We start from the raw sequence: 8410 nt of genomic DNA, 5'->3' as shown, positions 1-8410 counted from the left end.
ACCGTGTAACAGTGATATGAGTTCATTGCTACACCATACATGCATCGAGTTGAATTCATCACTCTGCCGCTGTCTGTCAAGGGTATGGCACCAAGAATTAAACGCAATGGCTGGGGCCTCACCTGTCAATCTTGGAAAGAAAAAATTGTAAAATGAAAAAATTCTGAGAAGAGAAGCGCGGTGAGGCAGCCACCTGCTGAGCCTCACCATAGATGGCGCAATGACTGGACGATCCGTGCTGGCATGCTATGCAGTGAGAACATATTGCTCTCTCTCTCTCTGTGTCGCTATTAAAATGTTCAAACACTTTTGCTATACGAACTAAACTGTTGTATAGCAGTTGTCTACGGTGCCCTGGAAGTGACATGCATGTGTTTATTTACAAACGCACTCGGAAATTAACTTGTGAGGCCCAATAAACAGAAAGCGCTCCGTGGCGGATCTACTCACTCATACACACAGGAGGAATAACTATAACACAGAGAAAACAGAAAAAGTCAGTCTAGCCAAAAATAAAAAAACACATGCACAACAGCAACAACAGGCAATAAAGGAAAACAAAGGAACTGTCATCATGGCTGAGTGGATGGAGCCAAGTGCAACTAGTGAGGTTGACAGAGGACACGGACAACAAGATTAAATTCGACAATGTAATCAGATTAAACAATAAAGACAGACAAGTAATGTTAAATAAGGGCACCGGACGCCAACAAGGCGAACCGGGAACAACACACAAGGAAAGGAAAGATCTGCAAAACAAGAGAGAGACGGATTAGAGATCAACGTGATGTTAAAACTGGGAGAACAGAAAAGCACACCGAGAGTTAAGATCAACGCGGTGGAGACAAACAGAAAGCGCTTGGTGGTGGTGGTTACACACACACACACACAGATCACAAGGGCTAATCTTCATGGATAAACTGAGGAGTGAGATTACTAAAACTTCTCACACGCGGACTGAATTTAAGAGGAGGAAAGCGAGAGTGAAACTAGAGAGAGCGAGGAGAGAAAGCTACGGCTAAATGAGAATTTGAGCGCACACAGAATTTAGAAATCAACAGGATTTTTAAGGAGCAAGAACATGGAAGTCTTGGGAGAGCTTTTACCTGAAGGAACGAAACGCTACAATTCGGAACAGGCAGCTGGCGTCTGGAAGAATATATCCACAAGGAAGGGAATTAGCGGAATGAGCGCTAGCTGCGTATGCCTGTAAAGATGGAGGAAAGGCAGGAAACGGAAACGAGAGAGGATCACAAAATAAAAGCACATGAAAAGAACGCGGAGAGAAATACAATAAATATATAAAAACAGATGGACAGGTACAAAACATGACAGGAACGAGAGTAACTAGGGAGGCAGCTGAGGAAAACCGTCAAGCACGCACAGAATTTAGATATATTGAAACACGAGAGGAGTGAGGGTCGAGAGAGTTTACCATGCGGACACGAAGCAACCATCTGGCAGTGCAGACTGGAACCCAGGTGTAGAAATCAGAGTCTGATCAGCGGAATGGGATCCAGCGGCGCTGCTATGAAGCTCTGGAGAAACAAGGGAAAGGACAAAATAACAACAAAATAAAAGCGCAAGCGAAACTGAACATGACCGTGAACGGATGCCAGTCAAATGGTGAATAGGTTACTCTGCAGGGTTCATGTGTTTGTAAATCTGATTGTTATGAAGTCAGTGCCTCATCACCGCCACTGCTTTAAGGTCATGTGTAAAACTCCAGACCCAGGGACCAAACCCCGCTCACTCTTGTGTAGCTCCCTGAACTGAAAAGGAAATTTCTTTGCGTGCCCAGCAACACATGCAGTATGCTTCGTGTACTTGTGACAAACTTGCACTCACCATATTAAACAAATCAGAATGAACATAATAATTTTAACATATTGATACTTGTGTGATCACAGGGATTCTTTCCTTTAGTTGCCTTCTTTCATTTTCATTTTCATCCCAGCTAGTGAGTTATAGATGTATTTTAGTGCTTTTATTTCCTGGCCAATACTGCTTCAAGTAGGGCAGTCGCACCACGTCGGTCATGCATTTATGGTAGAGGAGGGTTGTGGGGCACAGTGATGGCTAAACTGTCAGAACAGCAGGCTCCCTTCTCATCTCAGTGTGATGCCACGGAGCATCAGTACCAGACCTGAAGCCTCTAGCTCTGACATAGTGGCTGACTTTCATTACAGCGTACTATTACATGAGGAGGCTCTCGGGCAGGCCCTGGGATGTGAAGGCCAATCAATATAGTCAGTTTCTGCCCCCTCTAATCTCTGTCGCTTATGTCAGCCATGCTATCTGTAATAGATCTAAGGGATTAAGGGGGCGGGGGTCTTCTTAAGACACTTCTCTTTGCTGAGAACTGGCCAGCCGACAGGACTCGTGAGGGTGCAGCCATGCTGGTCCGGCCTGAGCCGCATGTGTTATGCCCGCTGGCGGGAGAGAGACGCGAAAAGAAGTGTCGCAGGAGCATGAAAATGAAGATAGTGGTGGGAGAAATAGACATGTGGGAAAGTGAGGAAAGAAACATGTGAAAAGGGGACAGAAACATCAAGCGACTGATAGAGAGCGAGGGAGAAAATGACATTGAAAAAAATGATGGGTAAACAGAAAGCAAGAAGCACAGAGCAAATAAAAAAAACTGAGAGGAAAGAGAGATGAAGAGAGAGAAGGATAAGCAGTCGGCCAGGAAAGGCGAGAGCCCATGTAATTTCTCATTTCTCTAATCCTCCTGGCATTTATACTTTCACCAGATAGATAATGGAAATGAAAAATAAAATGGAAAACTTCCCTGGACTGGAAGCAGGACTTTTTTTTTAATCTGTTGCTTTCTTCTTAATGCCTCAATGAGTGTGTGCTGAGTCGACAGAATTGTCTGTGTAATTTCACTGTGACATAGTAGACGTGTCTCACTTTGGAGTTTGTTCTGAGCCCAAAAGCAGGAAGGGCTCGGCATACGGGATACACATTTGGAACCAAATCTGAAAAAAGTCACTGAAAATATGTCACTTTGTTCCTTTGTTCATGCAAAATAAAAATGACAAATTAATTCAGAATAGCACTGAATTGGCAAAATATTCCAATTATGATTTCTTTTACAATTTTTTTGTGAGTGAGTAAATATCGATGACACAGATTAAAGCAATGTGGCATTTGAGTGTCCAAAAGTGGACATGAAAAAAGACAAAAAATATATAATACAAGTTCAAACCATATTTACAAATTGTTCAAAATAACAAACGGCATGTGACAAAACATTCAAACAAAGACAGTGTCTTGTCAATGTCTAGGCAGTGGTCAAATGTGTTTCAGTTTGAGGCTTCAAACAGCACTTGTGACTGGTGATTATGGAAAGCTGGCTGTGTGTCATGGTTCATGCTTTTACTTTGTCACTTCCTGTTTTCCGGTTCCTTGTTTTCCTGTTTGCTTTCTCACCCCCTCCAGCTTCATGACAGCGCAGCTGGTTCTCATTCCACTGATTGCCTCTGCAAAGATTTATACACCTGGAGAACCAGCATGTGCTGCCAGATGATCGTCTTTTGTTCTCATGGTACGTTCTTGCTCAATTGCCCCGTTCGCTTATTTCCTCGGTTAGAGTTTTGTTTTCACCTCTACCGAGCGTCTCTAGTTTTGTATTAACCTCGTGAGAGTTATATCCGAGTGCATAGTTTTCTGTTGTCCCTGTTTGCAGCGCTGTGTGTCTCACGCCCGTTTTCTGTTTTCGGTTTTTCCCTCTCCCTTCGTGTGTTGTGCTCCGCTTCTGGTGTTGTGGACTTCTGTTCTCCTCATTGTTCGTGTATTATTTATTTGTATTAAACATGGTTAACTGTTAACCTTGCATGTCAGAGTCCTGAGTTCAGAATCATCTGCTCTTGGGTGATCCTTAGATTAGCAATCATGACACTGGTTGAAATTGGATCCGCCACTATCAACGGAGGAACAATATGATTAACAAAATGATAGGTGGTACTTGATTAAAACAATAAAATTAGAGGTTTTAGAATCAGTTAACCATGATTAATCACATTTCAACAATGCAACCAGTTATTAAATGTAAGTTGTGTCTGTATCAGGGTAGAAATGGTCCACTGATAAAGTGCATTAAAGAATTTTTTTTTTTTTTTTTTTTTTTGTCCTTTGTTCCTGAAGTTTTTGCGACTTTGACTTTTTAAAATTTGTTTTAATTAGATAATAAACAAGTGCATTTCGAAAGACCTCCAGACAGACCAAAGGGAGACTGTCGTCTTGCTGCTGTTAGATTATTCTTTCATTTAGAAAAAAAAAAATATATATATATATAAAGAAATAAACATTGATGACAGAGAGCACTGTCGGCAGGAGCCATGTAAAAATGAATAAATAAAAGAAGCAGATCTGCTGGTTAACATGCAGTGACAGCAGCAGCCCTATTAGAGACATGTCAATGTTCATAACGTATAAGTCTGCTCCTGATGCCTGAGGTCCTCAGATGGATGGCTGCATTGAAAGGTCTGTTGGGATGTTTTTAATCATCCCCTAACTGTATTTTGCTTTGTCATTACTTCCTAAACATGAAGTTTATATTCTTCCCTTGAAAAGAAAGATTTAGTTGCTATTAAATGAGACACAAACTCACACGTAGTGTAAATATATCATGGCAAAATAAATACACTGAAACACATTGCAAAAGTCAGATGCACTTAGAGAGGAATGCTGGCGGAGGAATCATTTGAAGCTAAAACTAGTGTGATGAAATGTCATCTATTGAAACCTGGAGATTCTATAAAGCAGTATTTGTGTTGGTTAGTTTCATGGGCATCTGTTACTCTTTATTAATTTATTTAGGAACTTTTGGTTTTATTCAAAGGATAATGCAAAGTCAGTTTTCTTGCAGTTATTTAATTATTTTTTTTATGTATACGACATGGAAAGTAGCCTGAGAAGAAAAGTGGGCCTCGGACTGAGCCTTGTGCAACGCCACTGGGGGCTTTAAAGGAAGCGTCCGTCTCTATGCTGACTCCAAAGCTTCTGTAGGAAAGATGATGTCAGGTGTTCATCCAGCCAAATCAAGTCTCCATTGGAGTCAGCCAGTTCAAGTCTTTCATCACAATTTGTGAAACAATAAATCTGAATGGAAAATAGGCAAAAGATATTGCAAACTGAAGAGAGATGACATCGAAACCAAATGAAAATCCCAAAACCGTAACAGTAGCTGGTGCAGGCAGACGGCACAGGGAGCAGCAGAAGTGAAAGAAAAAGCGTCGGATCAAAAGCGAGAACTCTGAAGGAAGAGTGCTGGCAATGCCAGGAATGTTAAAAATGAAGCTAAATCAGGTGTAAAATCGCAAGGCAATGGGAGCAGTACCACCGGAAGAGACGGTAGGGATAAGATCCTCTTGCAATGCATTCATGGGTGGCTGGTTCCTTAAAACTTTCAGGGCGCCCTTGACTTGGAAACTTCCTGCAGGCAACCAAACACTGTCAAGACAGGAACCAGGGATTAATTTCAAAGTAAAACAGGACATGGGGATGACAGATATATGACAGATGAGAAGAAACCACTTGCAACTACGGAGTGGAAACACAGTAACAGTTGACCCAATTTTAATGTCTTACCTAAGTCGGGTCCAAGAGACAGAGATGGAAACCTGGTTTACAGATATACAAACATACTGCGTGGTTAATATAGGCTCATAGGGGCTCATAAACAACATCTCAAATAAAAGTTGAAATTCATGCCAAAGGTAAATGGATTTTTTTTTTTTTTGCCGAAATTGGTAAATACAAAGGCAACATTATTATTTTAGACAATAAATAAATTGTAATTTTCACAATTCAAATACATATGAGGGGAATGAAGGAATCAAAGGACAAATTATCGCATACGTGAAAACTGCAAACCATTTAATTGAAGTGTGAGGTGACATCACGGTTTGAAATAAAAAATAAAGGCATAGTTAAGAGACAGGATTTCTAGTTTATTCACCAGTGTAGTGGCAGCTGAAAAGCCTTTTCTCCATCCTGAGAAGACATCTGTATCAGGAGAACGTCTGGGAATCCTCTGTCGTACATTAAAGTACTTCAGATGCCTCTTGAGCGTCCTTGTTATTTCTCCGAGCACATCGTAATTAACCTGAAGAAGAGAAAGGTACAATCACTTTCAGTCCTTCCGTGTTCTCAGGTGTCACCATCAGCCTTTACGGCTCGTTCCATGATAGAGACGGCCAAGAGGCTGATGAATGGCTGCTCATGTCCTCAGGCAAATAAAGTAAGTACAACATAACGTAATGTTCTCCTCTGTGGTGGGTGTGATGATGATGGCATTAACTTTCACTGCGCCTTCATTCATTTTTTGTTCTTCAGTTTTTCTGCCTTCAGCTCCTGCTTGTTCTTGTCCAATGAGTGCTGAAGGATTTGGATGAATATGTGCGTATAATATGTGCCCAAAACACTTCAGGATTGACTCTCCTTTTTTTGGTTGCCATCACATCATCAATGGATACAATTTGTCGATGGGATCTTGCATCAGATCTGTGAAGGGTTTGTTCTTAAACACGAATCTGGCCTCAGAATTTGGTCTCACCACAGGTCTTGTGGTCGCAGCTGCCTCAAGGAGAGTGTTCTTGGTCGGGCCGTCACTTGAAAAGGGGTTTTTCTTCACCATATTCAGCATATTTCCAGGCTAAAGCTGGCCACCTTCACTGACTGCTCTTTGAATCTCACACTGAGCATTGACAGAAATGAATTCCAAATGTGAACCACACCCCTGACAGGAACTCTAGACCTGTTCCTTTTAAATAGAATAGAACGTGAGAAGAACACAAGACTTGTCATGGTAGCGCTGAGCAGTCGTTTGTCCCATTCATTTTGGGTAAGTAGTGGGCAGTTACACAAAACTCCGATATTAAAGGGCATCTTGTTCAATTCTTTCTAAATCCATTGTGACCCAAAAGATGAGAATTGTGTCAGGGTAATGGTATGTACGTATTTGTCTTAAACTTGAGTATTTACTCGGCACGACAGGAGCAACCCTGAAACTTCATTAAAAAACTGGAGGAAGCCGGTGATAAGGACAATTAAGTCGGCTTCTCGGAGGGAGGTCGGGTGTATTTGCATCGTGCGCCACGCCATACAAACATGCCAACGGTGAGCAAATATCATAAAATGGATATGCTGTGAATCGAATTGCGAGATAATTTTCGGCATGGTGTGTTTGTAAATGAGCCGCTCACCAGCGTGTTCAGATCAGCTGGCGCAAACGGTGAGACGTTTAGCTGCAGGCATTCTTTGTTTTTGCCACCATCATCCTTCAGACACGCAGATGATGGGAGGGGAGGAGGGTACTATACCGCTTTGCATTATTAACAAGTGCTGCATTAACGCCTCTCATCATATTTCGTATCCATAATTTACAGCTACTACAACTGATATTTTAAGTAATACTCATAAAGGAGTGAATGTGTTGACTTATTTGGCATGTGAAACACCTTGATGTGTCTTTCCTCCAGAGATAGAAGATGTCATGCTGGGTGGTAACTGCATAAAAATAATAATCAGATTGAGCTTGCAACCTGAGCTCTGTTGAAGGACGGACTCACAGTTAGACAGACTAACTTCTAAAAGTCAGATCTAAACCAAACTTATTTGAAAACACGATCGCCTATACACTCTAAACTCACACATGCACGGGGCACAACATCCATCTGGCAACCATGTCTGCAGTCTTGACCCCACCATTGGCCTCAACCTGGAGGGCACATCGTGGGAAAATACCAGGGAATCAAAAATTACCTTGTCATCCCTCATGTGCTTGTTAGTTTTTCATGTCGTCCATGGTGTCAAGAACCAAGTAAGGATGTCTTTCACCTCACAGCTTGGTGTCTGTGCTAGCGGTGATAATGCAATTTGATAAGCGAAATCAAAAATCCGCTGTACTCTAGATTTATGAGGTGTCCATGTGTCAGTCTAGCAGAACATCATGCTAGGCTTGACATAAAAAGATAAACCGCTTGGACACTGACGGCGGGGTTAAGGTCAAGTGCGTCACTTTGTTTTGAGAAGTTAGGCTACTATAAAAGCATGGGCATGTTACATCATTAAACCTTTTGTCCTCTTCAGGCCACTGTAGACCCAGTCCTTTGCCCTACCTGCTTGAGCTGATCAGGCTAAAAATGGAAGGTGGAAAAATGGAATGTGGTTGATGCTTTCATGAGCGTCTGAATTTTCCAAACTACTGAAAGTAACTGGAGTCACGATGGCTTACATCATATCTTATTGTCCCTTATGTTTTTCAAAATGCTAGTATCTTTTCTTTTTGAAGTGAACGCTGTTGTTGTATGTCGAGTACCTGCTTTATAAGGATTCTGCTTGGTTACCCTTTATACATCCCACAGGGTCCCATTGTGACTATAACAGGGGCTATTCCTGGTCT

The sequence above is a fragment of the Synchiropus splendidus genome, chromosome 6 (assembly GCF_027744825.2).
Source record: "Synchiropus splendidus isolate RoL2022-P1 chromosome 6, RoL_Sspl_1.0, whole genome shotgun sequence".
In the NCBI taxonomy this organism is placed as follows: Eukaryota; Metazoa; Chordata; class Actinopteri; order Syngnathiformes; family Callionymidae; genus Synchiropus; species Synchiropus splendidus.
The sequence above is the reverse complement of the archived record's forward strand: the minus strand, read 5'-3'. Positions refer to the sequence as shown.